At 44.9% G+C, this 15,505-nt stretch overlaps 1 protein-coding gene across 1 annotated transcript in view; it reads left to right on the top strand.

Annotated features, from left to right (window-relative positions):
* The window catches only part of LOC127785849 (uncharacterized), a 35,219-nt gene that overhangs the window by 2,160 nt on the left and 17,554 nt on the right, over positions 1 to 15,505 (top strand). The window lies entirely within an intron of this gene.

Here is a 15,505-nt window from a genome sequence, read left to right as displayed (position 1 = left end):
GATTACATCATAAAAACAACTAAGGGCGATATAACCATATTGGCCATCTCAAGGCGATGTAAACACATCGGCTGTCATGCATCGGCAATACTAGCCGATCATGCGTTAACCCAAACACTTGGGTAATATTTCTTCAAATACTTGCCATTGAGCGCTCGCCCATAGACTTCACCGTCAAGCCCTTGCAACATATACGCTCCCTTAGACACAACCTTATAAATTTGGAACGGTCCTTCCCAAGTCGGCGACCACTTGCCAAATTTACTATCACGAGTACCGATCGGCAAAATCAACTTCCATACAAGTTCTCCTTCTGAAAAATCTTTAGGTACCACTTTCTTATTATAGTGCCGAGCAACACGTTCCTTATCCTTGGTAACCTTTGCAAGGGCACGCAATCGTGACTGAACCAGATCCTCCCTCTTATCGGCCATAAGGTTGTAATACTCATCGGCCGTTAAATCGTTTTGTAATTTCATTCTTCGAGAGCCGATTCTAACCTCCCATGGAAAAACAGCCTCATGTCCATGAACAAGTTTGTAAGGAGGGACTTGGATCGATCCATGACAAGCCATCCTATAAGACCACAACGCTTCGGCCAACCGAGTATGCCATTGCCGCGGATAATCAGAAATTTTCCGCTTAATCAATTTGATCAAACTTTTATTAGATGCCTCGGCTTGCCCGTTAGCTTGTGCATAATAAGGTGAAGAATTCAACAACTTGATACCCATGCTATCGGCAAACTGAACAAACTCATCAGACACGAAGATTGAACCCTGATCGGTAGTAATAGTTTGAGCAATACCAAATCGGTAGATTATATATTCCTAAACGAATCGAATGGCATCCCCAGAATCAACTTTCTTCAAAGGAATCGCCTCCACCCACTTGATGAAATAATCAGTTGCCACCAATATAAACTTATGTCCTTTACTTGATGGTGGATTTATCATACCGATCATATCAATTCCCCATCCTCTGAACGGCTATGGCTTAATAATAGGATTCATAGCCGATGCCGGTGCTCGATGAATTGCTCCAAACTTCTGACAATCTTGACACCCCTTATAATATCTGAAACAATCTTCCAGCATTGTCGGCCAAAAGTACCCTGCACGCCGAAGCAACCACTTCATCTTATGAGCCGATTGATGAGTACCACAAATTCCTTCATGAACTTCGCCGATTGCAACCTTAGCCTTATCGGCACTCAAGCACTTAAGTAATACTACATCAATCGTCCGATAATAAAGCTCAGCATCCAACAGTGTATACTTTAATGCCTTATATGTTAATTTCCTAGAAGCCGATTGAGATGGATTACTCAAATATCGATGTACATCATACCTCCAATCATCGGCTGTCATTGCTGCAATTTCAACTTTAACATCTTTGATCATCGGCTTATATCCTGATGCCCCTTGAGCTAAATCATTAGCTTCAATATTTCGCTCTCAAGAAACATGCTTTAAAGTAACCAGCCGAAACTCTTTCATTAGTTCTTGGCACTTCTCATTATAAACCATCAATGTATCATTCTTGCATTCATACTCTCCTGCCAATTCACTGATTACTAACAGAGAATCCCCCATGATTTCAATGGTATCGGCTTCAACTTCCTTGAGTAGTTGCAACCCTTTGAGCACTGCCTCATACTCAGCTTGATTATTAGTCGCATACGATTTAATAGTATAAGTAAACTCGAAACATGCCCCCCTAGGGGAGATTATGACTAAGCCGATACCACAGCCATGAGTACACACCGATCCATCAAAGAATAAAGTCCACGGTACTATTTCAATCGAGCCGATTGAATCATCACGATGTTCCACAATAAAATCGGCTATAGCTTGTCCCTTAATTGCCTTCGGCGACTCATAACAAAGATCAAACTCGGTTAAGGAAAAAATCCACTTCCCAACCCTTCCTTTCAATATTGGAGCCGATAGCATGTATGTCGCGCCCAGAAATTCACTAGTAATTTCCGAACTTATTTGTGCATTAAATCCTCGTCCAGGAATCAGCCGAGGTACACAAACTGACAATTTAATATACAGATTCATCAATATAATAATGTTACATACTTACAAAAGAAAAGAAAACTGCAGCGGAATTACGGTCTAGCGAAGCTCCGGCTCCACTCCCACAGGCAGCTCAACTGGGGTATAAGCCAAACGTCTTCTCCTTCGTAACTTGTCTTCAACTGAGGTTTGATTGATTATTGCAAGGTGAGCATATGACATACTCAGCAAGCCACACAGCAAATATGCAAGTGCACAAGGATACCAAAGGATGGCATAATATAGGCTCATTTGCAAAAGCAGCATTTAGCAAACATTTAAGAGTAATAAAACAGTAGAGTACTTTAATCATTAATTTTAATCAACACTGAACAACACGCCCATGCTGCTCAGGCCCAACCATTCTGAACAACCATACCCGGCTGCACAGATCTATCTCCAAACCAGGAACATACCATTCCAAACCAGGAGCTAATCAAATTATTACCAGTTATAGCATCATTTATTATGGTGAGAAGTGTGAGACTAATCACGAAAGACATTGTTAGACCCGCCCATGACCGCGGGCATGGCTATTCGAATAGTTTTACTCTGGCTAGAGGTGTACCACTGTACCCACAAGACACAACCCACCAGCATGTTACCGTGTCCGCGCAGACACGTCACCATGTTGAGTGACTGTGACAAGACCCCTCGCATAACTCAACTCAAAGCAGTGCACCGTTCCCGGATCATAGTCACCCCCTTATAAATAAGGCATGGACTCCCCAGCGACCCCCGTGGGCTTATCTCCGCCACTTCTCAGTCTGGTGCTCCGCAATGAGCCTTGTTATACAAAGTGTCCAGCCGTTGCCCATTCTACCTTGTGGTTGGCACGGTCAATGTTTCACAACCGAAAATCGTGAACCGGTCCTTAATTGTTATGAGCACGACCATCAAAACCATGTGCTCACAACCCACCATTATCAAGTTTTAGTTGGCCCATTAATTAATTAACCAATCACGATTGACCATCGTGAGCTATCATTAAATATCCATCATTAAGTAATAGTGAAACATTAGTTATCCCAATTGTGTGCTAATGTTTCTAAGCATGGCTAAGCAATTATGTCTAACATCTAGCTGAACCAATATATATAAAGCTCAACTAGTCAAATTATAATATCCCAAGGTATCAAGGAATAGAGTAATCAATGCAAACAGGCCATAACAAAGGAATAAATTCACACCACCCAGTGACATTCGAAAATAAATGCACAGTTGAAATAAATAGAGAATTTAAATATAGGATCAACATGCTCAAAGGAACTGTGTTTGGGATCTGTGCGACTTGCCTTGCAATAAAGGGTCTTCAATTAATCTTCTTAACACTTCCGGCGCACTCGCGATCCTTCGAAACGACGGAAGCGACAAGCTAACACGCAAAACGAGGAAAAAGACTAATAAAAACCAAATAAACAATACATAAAAAGTAAACAAACATGTAGATCATAATTTTAGATGAATTATGAGACTTGAACGGCCTCATTCGGACTTCATATGAATTTATTACGAATTTTACAAGATTAAATCTAATTAAAGCCTAGTTAAAAAGGATTAAATAAATTTAATTCAATTTATGGATAATTTTAATATGTAGATCTTTATTTTATACAACTTTTGCAACTTGAACCACATTAAACTGAGTTACAATGAATTAGTTATGAATTTTTAAAGATTAAACTGGATTAAAACATTTATATGGATTTTAATTGAGTTATGACGCAATAATGAATTATTTTTGAAAAGGAAAAGGGAATTATTGCGTCATCGGCTAGGGTTCGCGGAGGACCGAGTGCATGGCGACGGTTCACGAAAACGGACGGCCGAGATTCATCCATCCAAAACGGACGGCCAAGATCCATCGGTCCACGACCGGACCACGGCGGACGGCAACGATGACGTCGGCGATGACGTCATCACCGGCGACGGCTCGGCCTCGCGTGCTCGCCGGCGAATGATGGCGCGGCGGCACAAACGGAGGACACCTACGGGAAGCGGACGGCACGGCGAACTCACCGGTGACCAAAACGACGGCGGAAGATCAACGGACGACGACGGCGACGAGGAAGAGCGGCGGCGACAATCGGGTCAACGGCGGCGATGATGCTCCGGCGGCTGACAGCGACGGCGAAAGGGCGGACGAGGACAGCGACACGACGGCGACCACGGCGGTGACCTCCCCGAGCGACGACGACGACTGGAGCGACGGCGGCGCACGGCTGGATCGGCGGCGGCGACGGCGGCGCGAGGCGGCACGGCGCTAGAGCTCTACCGGCTACGAGAGACTAAGGCGAGGGTGGCGGCGGGTAGAGGGGAGCTCGGGGGTCATTTTATAGGGGCTAGGGAGCAGCGGCGAAGGCCCACGGCGACCGGCGACGGGAAGGAAGGTTTAGGGTTCGGAGGAGAGAAATCGATCCGAATCGAACTCAAATCCGGCGATTTCCAAAGCGATTTAGACGATGTTTCCAAAAGGGAAAAGGTAGAGTGGATCACGGGGATCCTTTCCCCTCAATCAGTTTCACCGGAAACGGAAAGGGACGGCCGGATTTGGAATGGCGGCGGCGGCGCAGCTTGGCTAGGGTTTCGGCGAGAGGAAGACGACGACTGACGGGTGGGACCCACCTGTCAGCGGCGGTCGCACGCGCGCGCGCGGGCGGCTCGGCTTGGGCCGACTTGGGCCGAGGGAGAGAGAGAGCGGTTTGGGCCGGCTTTCGGCCCAAACCCAAAAGGGACTTTTAAAAACCTTTTTCCCTTTAAATTATTCATGAAATGCAATTCCATTTATTAAAATACTTCCTTGGCTCAAATAAATCCCAGAAAAATCTAGGAATTATAGAAACAAGAGAAGTATTTAACAAAATTTTATCTAGCCCACTTTTATATTGAGATTTAACAAATTAAAATTAGATCTTCTCTTCTAGGCTTTTAAGATCATTTCTAATAATTCCCTTTTGGACAACAATTTATAAATTAAGGATTTTTAAACAAGAAAAGCACTTAACATAATTATAATTAGATCATTAATGATTAAATAATTACTGAACTGTTCTTTGTATCATTTAGGAATTGAGCTCCGAGAAATCCGAGAAAATTTCAGAGAGTATAATTAATCATGGAGAATTTAATAAAAATTAAATCCATCCATGCTTTAAATTTAGGAAATTTTATTTCCCACATTTAACTTCACTTGTAAATTAATGAACATTTAATATAAATTCTATTAATAATTTATTAGATAATTTATAAATCCTAAAACGAAAATCTGGTTGTGACAATGTATTTGACTACGTCGGCTTCACATATAACAGTACACTCGTTAGATAGTAGATAATGCCTCAACCTTGTACACGAAAATACAGACACAAGCATAACTTCTCCACAGGGGAGTCCTGTCACGCCCAGAAATTTCCGAATAGAATTCCAAGCAGAATATGCATTAAAATCCCCATCCAGGACCGGCCGGGGTACACAAACGACAATGTTGACATTCAGATCCACGTCTTACAAACATCATAAAAGTCTTACATAAATGCAGCGGAAAAATGAAAGATAACAGGAGCTAAGCCTTGACTTGAACTGCAGCGGGAACACCACTCCACAGGCATCCTCGACGGCACGGACGAAGCCTACTCCTCGGAGAAACCACCATCCAACACATACTCATACTCTGGGGTTGGGGAAAATAGAGCAAGACTGAGTACTACCCACTGTACTCAGCAAGTCATACCGGAATAGGGGTATGATGCAGGGAATTATCAAAGGAGAGCTAGAGTGGTTCATTTGCATAAAGCGAGCTTTTATAAACAGAAGTTGAAAGAATTAAATAGTTGTAATAATTAATCAATATTAATCATCCACTGTCCAACGCTATACCACGTTGCGACAGGCCCAACCATCCACCTATACTATCCAATTTCAATAGACTAAACTAGGGTGAAACTAATCACGGTGAATCTGGTTGACCGCCCATAACCGCGGGCACGGCTATTCGAATAGTTTTACTCTGATCAGAGGTGTACAACTGTACCCACAAGACACAGCCCCACGACACGTTACCATGCGCCGACATGCCACCACGACATACCGGAAAGAGGCCGTGACAGGACCCTTCGCATAACCCCCCTCTAACCAAGCACACCACACCTCAGGTTTCACCCCCACTCCTCGCAAGGTAGCGGGCAGTCCCCTCTCATGCCTAGGTGAATCCAGAAGCGATAGAGGCCGCCGCAGGGCCCGTCCCGCTCCATCACGCCCACCCTTGCCTGGATGCGTCAGCTAGAGGAAAGCTACACTACAAGCCCAGTCGTTGCCCACGCTAGCTTGTGGTAAGCACGATAAATTCTTCCAGGGTTTCTCGCGAACCGGTCCTTAATTGCGATGGGTGCGACCAACAAAACCATGCACCCACAGCCCACCATGTGATTCATTTTTATTAACCAACACCTAAGCGGTGTCACTAATCCAACAATACCATTAGAACCAACAGTCTAAACATTAATAGGATTTTCCCCATTGTGTATTAGTTGAACTAAGCATGGCTAAGCAATCCCTAGTCTAAAGTCTATTCATGTTATAACCCAAGCTAACAAAGGAACATGGTACCAAAATAGCATGGCTGTAACAATAGGTAAACATCCCATAGTAACATTATAAAACAATGCAATATTTGAAGAAAAACAATAGAGCATTTGCAATATAGGATCAACATGTTCAAGTGACAAGCATGACTTGCCTTGCTCTGCTGCTGGAGGAACCTCGGCGACTATTTCGAAGTACACCGGAGCGTTGGAAGAACCGGAATCTAAGCGACATACAAAGCAAACAATACAAACAAGCTATAAGACTACTGAAACAGAGAACAAAACCATTTTTAATAGATTCTACACATTTTTCTTGATTTATTGAGACTTGAATGGGCTTAAACGGAGCACGGATGAATTAGTTATGAATTTTAGAAGATTCACTGTGTTTATTACTATAACAAAAAGTCCTTAAATCCTTTATTGCGCAATAAATCCCAGGGCTAACATCATCAGGGGGGCGCGGACATGCGGGGCCCACCGGTCAGCGGCTCGAGAGAGAGAGAAAAGGGGCGTCGGCAAGTAGGGCCCCCGGGTCAGTGGCCCAAGGCTGCCGGTCCACCGTGGACCGGGTCCACCGCCGGTCCACAGGACCGACGGCCCAGATCGCCCCGGGGCCGATCGGACGGGCAGCGGCGACCCGGCTCAGCTCGGCTCAAGGCTGGCCGATCGGCAACGGCGATGGCGACGGCGCACGCGCGCGCACGCGTTGCCAGCGACGGCAACCGGCGGCGGAGGCGGCGGTGCGAAGGCGACGCGAAGGCGGCGGCGCTAAGCGGCGGCTAGGAAGGAGAGGGAGGGGAATAGAGGGGAGAGGACGCCTCACCAAGGGTGGCCGGCGCGGAGGAAGACGACGGCGAACGGCGATGGCGACCACGGGCAAACGGCGGCGACGGGCGGACGGGGTGGAGTTCGTCCTTGCGAACCCGACGGCGGCGACGGCGCGGTGCGGCGGCGAGCCTAGCAGCGGCTAGCGGCGGCCGGAGTAGTGGGAGCAGCGGCGGCGGGTGGATGCACGGTGCGGGAGCGATGGAGAGCACGGGAGAGTTCGGCGAAATGGGGAAAAAGAGAGAGGAGGTGGCGGCGGAGCTTAAATAGGGGAGGGGAATCCCGGACGTGGCCGGTAGGGGCGGGATTCCGCCGGCCAACGCGGGGAGTGGGGGAGGAGAGAGATGCGGGATTCGAAAATCGAATCCCGGCCATCTCGGGAGCGGGCGTGGGCGGGAGAGAGAGGGGAGTCGGCGCGGGAGGTGCGGCGCATGCGCGGGCGTGGCCGACGTGGCCTGGAGGAGGCGGAGGCGTGGGCGCGGCGGCGGTTGCGGGCGCGGCGGCGCGGCGCGAGGTGGGAGACGGGTCCGACAGGTGGGCCCCACCTGTCGGTGACCCGGGTGAGAGGAGGCGGGCGGCCGGCCCGCGCGACCTAGCTGGGCCTTGGCCTTCGGCCGGCCCAGCGGGAGGGGAGGAAGGAAGGAGAATGGGCTGGCGGCCCATTCAAAGAAAAAGAGAAAGGAAAAGAAAGGAAAAAGAAAAAGAATTTTCCCAGGGATTTAAATATTGCTTATTCTCAATTTTAATTGGTTAAAATTATTTCTAGGGCTCTGAAAATTCCACTAAAAATCTTGTTGGCGTATTTCGACATGTAGAATTCAAGAAAAATTCCACATGCCAGTTTCGATTATTATTTGCATTAATTTATTAAGGTTTACTCTTGCTTGACATAGGTATTTTCTTGCGACCATTTAAAACTCCAATTTAGGCTTGGGAAAGAACTTCGGGGTGTGACAAGTACCGAGTTTCAGCATCCAAGAGCTGACGACTAAGATAAAATACGACTCGTTCCTTCCCTTCCAACTCCTGAATCAAAACTAAGCCGATTGACTTCTCACCGGCCGTTAAATATAACCTAAACGGTATTCTTTTCTATGGAGGAATCAAAACAGGAGGAGAGCTAAGATATTCCTTAATATCATCCAAAGCCTTTTGCGGCTCTGTCCCCCAAGTAAATTGCTGATGGGCTTTCAATCTCAACAATGGTGTAAAAGGTTCTAACCTTCCAGACAAATTAGAAATAAACCTCCTAACAAAATTTATCTTGCCGATTATCTCCTGTAGTTCTGTCTTATTCTCCGGAGGCTGAATCTTCTTGATCGCATTAACACTCCTTTGAGTTACCTCAATCCCCCTTTCATGAACAAGAAATCCTAAAAACTGGCTAGCCGATACACCAAAAGCATATTTTGTCGGATTCATCTTTAGGCCATATTTTCTCGTTCTCTCAAAAACCTTCCTCAAATCGGCTATGTGGTCCTCTATTTCTTTAGACTTAACAACCACATCATTGATGTAGACTTCAACCAACCAGCCGATTAGATCATGATATATGTAATTCATGGCTCTTTGATATGTAGCTCCAGCACTCTTCAAGCCGAAAGTCATGACAACCCATTCAAATAAGCCGATTGCACCAAGACACCTAAAAGCTGTCTTATGAATGTCTTCTTCAGGCATAAAGATTTGATTATATCCCACGTTCCCATCCATAAAGCTCAAAATTTTGTTCCCTAATGCAGCATCAACCAGCTGATCGGCTACTGGCATTGGGTATTCATCTTTCGGTGTAGTTTTATTCAGATCTCGGAAATCAATGCACACCCTGACCTTGCCATTCTTCTTGATAACTGGAACTATACTAGAAACCTATTCAGCGTATCGGCAAGAACGAATAAAACCAGCATCATACAATCGTTTAATCTCAGCTTTGACAGGTTCAAGCATATCGGCTTTACATCTCCTCGGAGGTTGCTGGCGTGGCCTAATCCCTGGTTTGATAGGTAGCCGATGTTCAACAATCGATCGGCTGAGTCCAGGCATCTCATAATACTCCCAAGCGAAGCAATCTCTAAACTCTTTTAAGAGCTTTATCAGCTTGGTTCTAAACTCCGGAGATAAGTTCTTACTAATAAATGTCGGCCTTGGCCGATCGCCTGGACCTATGTCTATTTCTTCCAAATCATCGGCCGACATGAAACCTTGACCTTGCTTGTCATCGAGATCATCTACTGTATCCTTAGTCTAGACACTTGAACCCTCCACGACGCCCTTAAAATAATAGCTTGGGTTCTCCATCTTCAATTGGTTGTATATCAGAATCGGATACTTTTAGAAAATCTTCATCCCAGACTTTTCCAGATAAACAATCAAGGCCATCCATCTCCCAAAGAGCTAAATCGGAACTGGCAACATTAACTGACCTGTCGACTGGCACGATCTCTGTCTTGTCACCTTGCCATTGAATCAAACATTGATGCATAGTTGAAGGAATGCAACAATTAGCATGAATCCAATCCCTTCCAAGCAACAAGCTATAAGAACCCTTCCCATCGATGACAAAAAACGTAGTAGGAATAGTTTTACTGTCGACTGTCAGCTCCACATACAGAACACCTTTGGTTTCCAATGGATTACCACCGAAGTCTTTGAGCACCATGTTTGTCTTGATGAGATCCTCGGCATTTCTACCGAACTTCCTGAACATAGCATAAGGCATCAAATTTACCGCAGCCCCACCATCAACCATCATTTTAGACATTGGATTCCTATTGACGTAGCCATTTATATACAATGGTTTAAGATACCGATTCTCTGTTCCCTCGGGTTTCTCAAACACTGCCTATTCTGGTGACAGAACCAACTTAGCCGATTCCTCTTCCACCTCGTCGACATCGGCTTGATCAATCCCGAATTCGGCTGGCAAGGTAAAGACCATGTTAATCGGTGCCGTCACAACACTCTTCCCTTTTGCCATCCTCTTTGCCTTATCGGCTGCAACATCATCGGCTACAGGAACCTGATTCTTAACACGCCACTCCTGCCTTGGCTTTGCTTTCCTCAGCCGATGATTAATTTCTTGTTCAACCTCCTGAAGGCGTTCTCTGTTCCTCAATCTTTGAACCCTTCTCTTCTAATTCTTTGTGAAAATACCAGAAGGACACCATTGATTCACCACACTGTCTTCTTGGCCATGATCATGATTCACAGGACCCAATCTTTGATGAACAGAAACTCTTGTCTGCCTTAGCCGATTACCCCTATTATATGATCGGCTTGAGCTCTCGACAATATCATTGCACCCAGGGCAGTTTTCAATAGATGGCAACCTCATACCTTCATTCCAGCAGAATCTAAAGAACTCACAACCCCAATGAGTATCAAAACCATTATCGTATTCTTCATAATGCTTCTCCTGCTGCTTGTCATACTTCCTCTTATATTTGTTGATAATCTTAGCCGAATTCACCTGAAAACCCCTTGCGCAGACCCTATCGGTTGTTTGGCTAGCTGTATGCACCATATTAATAGGAAAAGGATTACCATCGACCTTCATCGGCTTTTCGGAATCATCAAACCTAATCTTGTCCCCCTCAATGGCCACCTGAATCTGCTGTCTAAAAACCTTGCAATCCTTAGTAGAATGAGACCCAGAATTATGCCATTTGCAATACCTCTTTTTTCCTAACTCCTCAACCGATGGGATTGTATGACCAGCAGGAAGTTGAATTTGCTTCTCTCGGAGTAGCAAATCAAAGATCTTGTTAGCTTTAGTAATATCAAAATCATATTTCTCCACTTATCCAGAAATTTTCACCCATTCGCATGGTATGACCTTTTTACTCCTTACCCATTCGGCTGCAGCAATTTCAGGATCATCCTCATCATCATCCGATCCATACATGTATGGACAAACATGATTAACTCTCTTAGAGCTCTTCCTAACTTCCGCAGACCTATGCTCATGCAGGGTCACTTTCTGTATCAGATGTGACAAGCTATCAAAGTCTTCAGACGAGAACTTCTCCCTAATCGGAGCAATCATACCCTGAAAGGCCAGATCGGTTAACTGGGCATCAGTTAAACTCAAGCTAAAGCATTTGTTCCTCATCTCCCTGAATCTCTGAATATACTAGTGCACAGGTTCATCATGCCACTGCTCAATCGCTGTCAAGTCAGATAATTTCATCTCATGAACCCCACTGTAGAAATAGCTATGGAATTGCTTCTCCAAATCGGCCCAACTATTGATCGAACCATATGGCAAAAAGGAAAACCAAGTAAAAGCCGATCCAGACTGAGATAACCAGAATAACCTAACTTTCAGAGCATCTACCGCCGATGCTTCACCACACTGAGCCAGGAATCGGCTAATGTGCTCATAAGTCGACACACCATCTTGTCCCGAAAATTTGGAGAAGTCCGGAACTTTGAACCGATTGGGAAGAGGAACTCTTTCAAACCACTCAGGGTAAGGCTGCCAATACAAGCTTCTAGTCTCTTTTGGTTTAAGCCCAAACTGTTCCCTCATTACGTCAGCAATTACATCGGCCCACGGTCGTTGCTGAGCTGCGCCTTGTGACTGTTGCTGCATGGGCTCGAACTGACCGTATTGGGATGCAAACTGAGGTTGAGCCAATCCCCCTGGCTGATATTGGGCTTGCGGGGAAGGAGGTTGATATTGATAACTCAGGTTACCCCCTTGGTAATTGTGAAGGTTTGGATGGATATTGCGCAGCATGTGCTCAGGAACAACCTGAGGCATTACTGTGCCATCCGGCTGTACGTGGTGAACCAAATGTTCTGGGACAACTTGGTTTAAAGGTTGTTGTAGAGGCTGACCACCAGGCGTTGCAAACCCGGCCGATGCGCTCACTGAACCTTGGTACTGGATCGGCTGGACGATCTGCTGTCTCAACGGCGTTTGCTGAATCGGCTGCAGAGGCTGCTGCCTTGGTGGTGTTTGCTGAACTGGTTGCATGACCTGTTGCTAGATTGGTTGCACAACCTGCTGAATTTGGGGTGTCTGCTGAATCGGATGTTGCTGAATCGGCTGCTGCTGTATTGGATCAACCGCATGTTGAGGCGGCAAAAACATAGCAGCAACCTGATCTTGGTTTGGCCGATTCGCAACCTGCCCACTATGCTGTGGATGCTCTCTCATTAACAGCCGAGGGTTCATCGGCTGGCCTGGCGCCATAGCTGATGTAGCGGGTAGGGGAGTTGATGCCTATGCCGTTGGCTGAGTTGTGAGTGTAACGGAGGGAACTGCCTGAGTAGATGACTGAACGTCGGTAATCAAAGACCAATAATTTGGAAAAACACCTCATTGCAAATAAACCAGGTCTGCAGCCTGATGTTCAGCTATTGAACCATTGGCTATTGACTTCATCATGTTTTATAGGGTATTGACTAACACCCCAGATTGATTGATCAAAGCATGATGTACAGCGTAATCAACCCGATCTTGGAAGTTATTGAAAAAGTCCTATACCACATCACTATTAAGATTTCCTCCCTGCAGCACCTGAGCACCGTCACCATGAACTCCATGCACCCCGTCACCTTGTACTCCATGGACCCCTTGAGAATTGTCGCCTTGATTTCCTAGAGAGCCATCGGTAGCACCTTTGATACTCGGCTGAGCCGAGCCATCTAGAGCTTGTTTCCCATCTCTATCCTTAGAAGAACTGGTTCCAGGATCATCAGCAACAACTTTTATTTTGTACTTCTGAACAAGTGTCCCCTTGCGGGTCTGCATGAATGAGTTCAAGAACTGATCCCGTGCTTGCTGCAACATTGCTTCAAACTCTTTCTTCTGCTCAGGTGTGAATTTTTCAGGATCGACCAGCACGACGTTACCTTCATTGACGTCAGTCAATCCCAACTTCAGCATCTTTTCCTTAACAGAGCCTGGGCTAGGTGGTGGTGGTGGTTGTTTTTTGGCCATGAGGGAGGATTGTTGGCTGACTTCTTAGTGGTCCCACCAGGCGTGCCAAAAGCGTGTTGACAGAAAACACGAGGCCTAGGAGATCTGCTTAACTCTAGTGCAGGTCCAAAGCTCGCCTTCGGGTGTGCTAGCGTGCCAGTTGATTTGATCTTGTAACCAACAAGAAGTAGAAGCAAAGAAATCGCGGTTAAATCTATAAATGATAGCCGATCGGCTAAGTGCCGATGACATATCATTTATCTTTGAGCCGATGTCATATGTGTATCAATCGGCAATCTCGAATAAGTAAGAAAGAACTAAATCTACTTGATCGGCTGTAGATGTTAACGATATATACTCCTTATATCGATATATACTTAAATCAAGTGATTGGGATAGATCGGTCGCCATGCCGAAACAGTATTAATCACTTAGACCGAAATATATATTAATAACATGACTATATATGTTTATAGCATAGCCGATCAGATAGATCAAGCATGTATCGGCTAATACTCTGATACTACTTTATATCAGGATATTAAAACATCAATATCTTGGCATAAAGGGCAGATTTAACATGTCAATAAAGCATATAGAGCAAATATAGTTAAATCAGATAAGATCGGCTGAAACTCCGATGCTACCCTAATCGGCAACCAGAAGGAAGGCTAGAGGTTGATATTCTAAGCACGAATTAATAGATCAAACTTAACTGATGCAGCATTAAGTTTGAAAAGAAGACCAATATCTAGACAATCAAACCACTGGAAGTTTCATAAAGTGGTAAATATCTTATATAATTTAGGTCAACGTCACTATTTAACCTGGTTGGCTGGCTTCTACTGATAGATGTTAGCCGATTGTAGATTAGATAGCGGTATTGCCAGAGATTATGTAAGATATATGATAGCTCGGTGAATTATATAAACGAGATCAGAGTATCATAAAGATGGAAGCACTAATCCCGAAAACACAAGTTGTCATAACAAGTTTTACCTCTTGTTGAAGATCGAAACCGATGCAGCTCAACCCGAAAGCAAGAACTCGTCGGAACAAAACTAAAGTAAAAGGGTGGCGATGCGCCGAGATTGTATTGAACGTGTGTTAAAAGTTACATAGGGCTCGGGTCTATTTATACCCGAGAATTACAAGATATGTCCATAACGGACACGACTAGTATCTCTAACAAACTCTAAGATACTATAAGTCTTTGCGGCAGACTTTTGCCCAATCATATCTCTAAGGAAATTACATAAAACATCATAATTAATAGATACAATTGCCTCCTCAGGACTCTATCCATGTGCGGCAATCACCTTGAAGCACCTCAATCCAACCCGACATCACACATTAAGTTGTATTGCTAGGATCAGCTACATCGGCTTACCTAGTCCGACTCAGACTCAGCCGATCTTATTGTAGCCAATCTGGACTCCAGCCGATCCCTGCTCTGTTTCCGAACGCGATCTCCACCTCCGACTTCGCTTCAATCTAATCTTTTTTCCCAATGCCGATGCTACCAAATTTGGTTGTTAACAAAACCTTATCATGCATATGACTGCTTGACATTATATTGAGCCTTGTCAAATTTGTGTAACTCGTGTTAGATATCTTTCATACTCTCATGATCAAGGGGTCATTTCCACTTTCATTTCCACATATTTAATTAAGCTAAGCTTGTACACCTGAAGTTGGCTTCCCACAAAAATTTCCTTTCAAATAAACTCCTACTATAGACTATGCTTTCTTCTCCTAGAAAATCCTTGGCAAGTAAAAAAAAAAGGGGGGGAATGAGAAAAGGAGGGAAAGGCGTGGCTCTAGAAAAAAAAAGAGAGAGAGAAATAAAGCTTGCTCTCAAAACATTGAGCACGATGAAAAAAAAGTGCATATAGCCATGCCCCTTCCATGTTCATGTAAGAAAAAAAAATGGAGGAGAAAGTATAGGAAAAAGGGAGAACCATTTCTTTATTCCATCATTCCACAAAATATTTTACTTTTCCATTTTCTATCACAAATAAAGACACTTGATCTAGGAGTATGACTGATGATCTTCCTGAGTCCATATTTTTGGCTTTGCAATGATTAAGGTATGTCACAAT

Source organism: Oryza glaberrima, chromosome 10 (genome assembly GCF_000147395.1).
Source record: "Oryza glaberrima chromosome 10, OglaRS2, whole genome shotgun sequence".
NCBI lineage: Eukaryota > Viridiplantae > Streptophyta > Magnoliopsida > Poales > Poaceae > Oryza > Oryza glaberrima.
The sequence above is the reverse complement of the archived record's forward strand: the minus strand, read 5'-3'. Positions and strand labels throughout refer to the sequence as shown.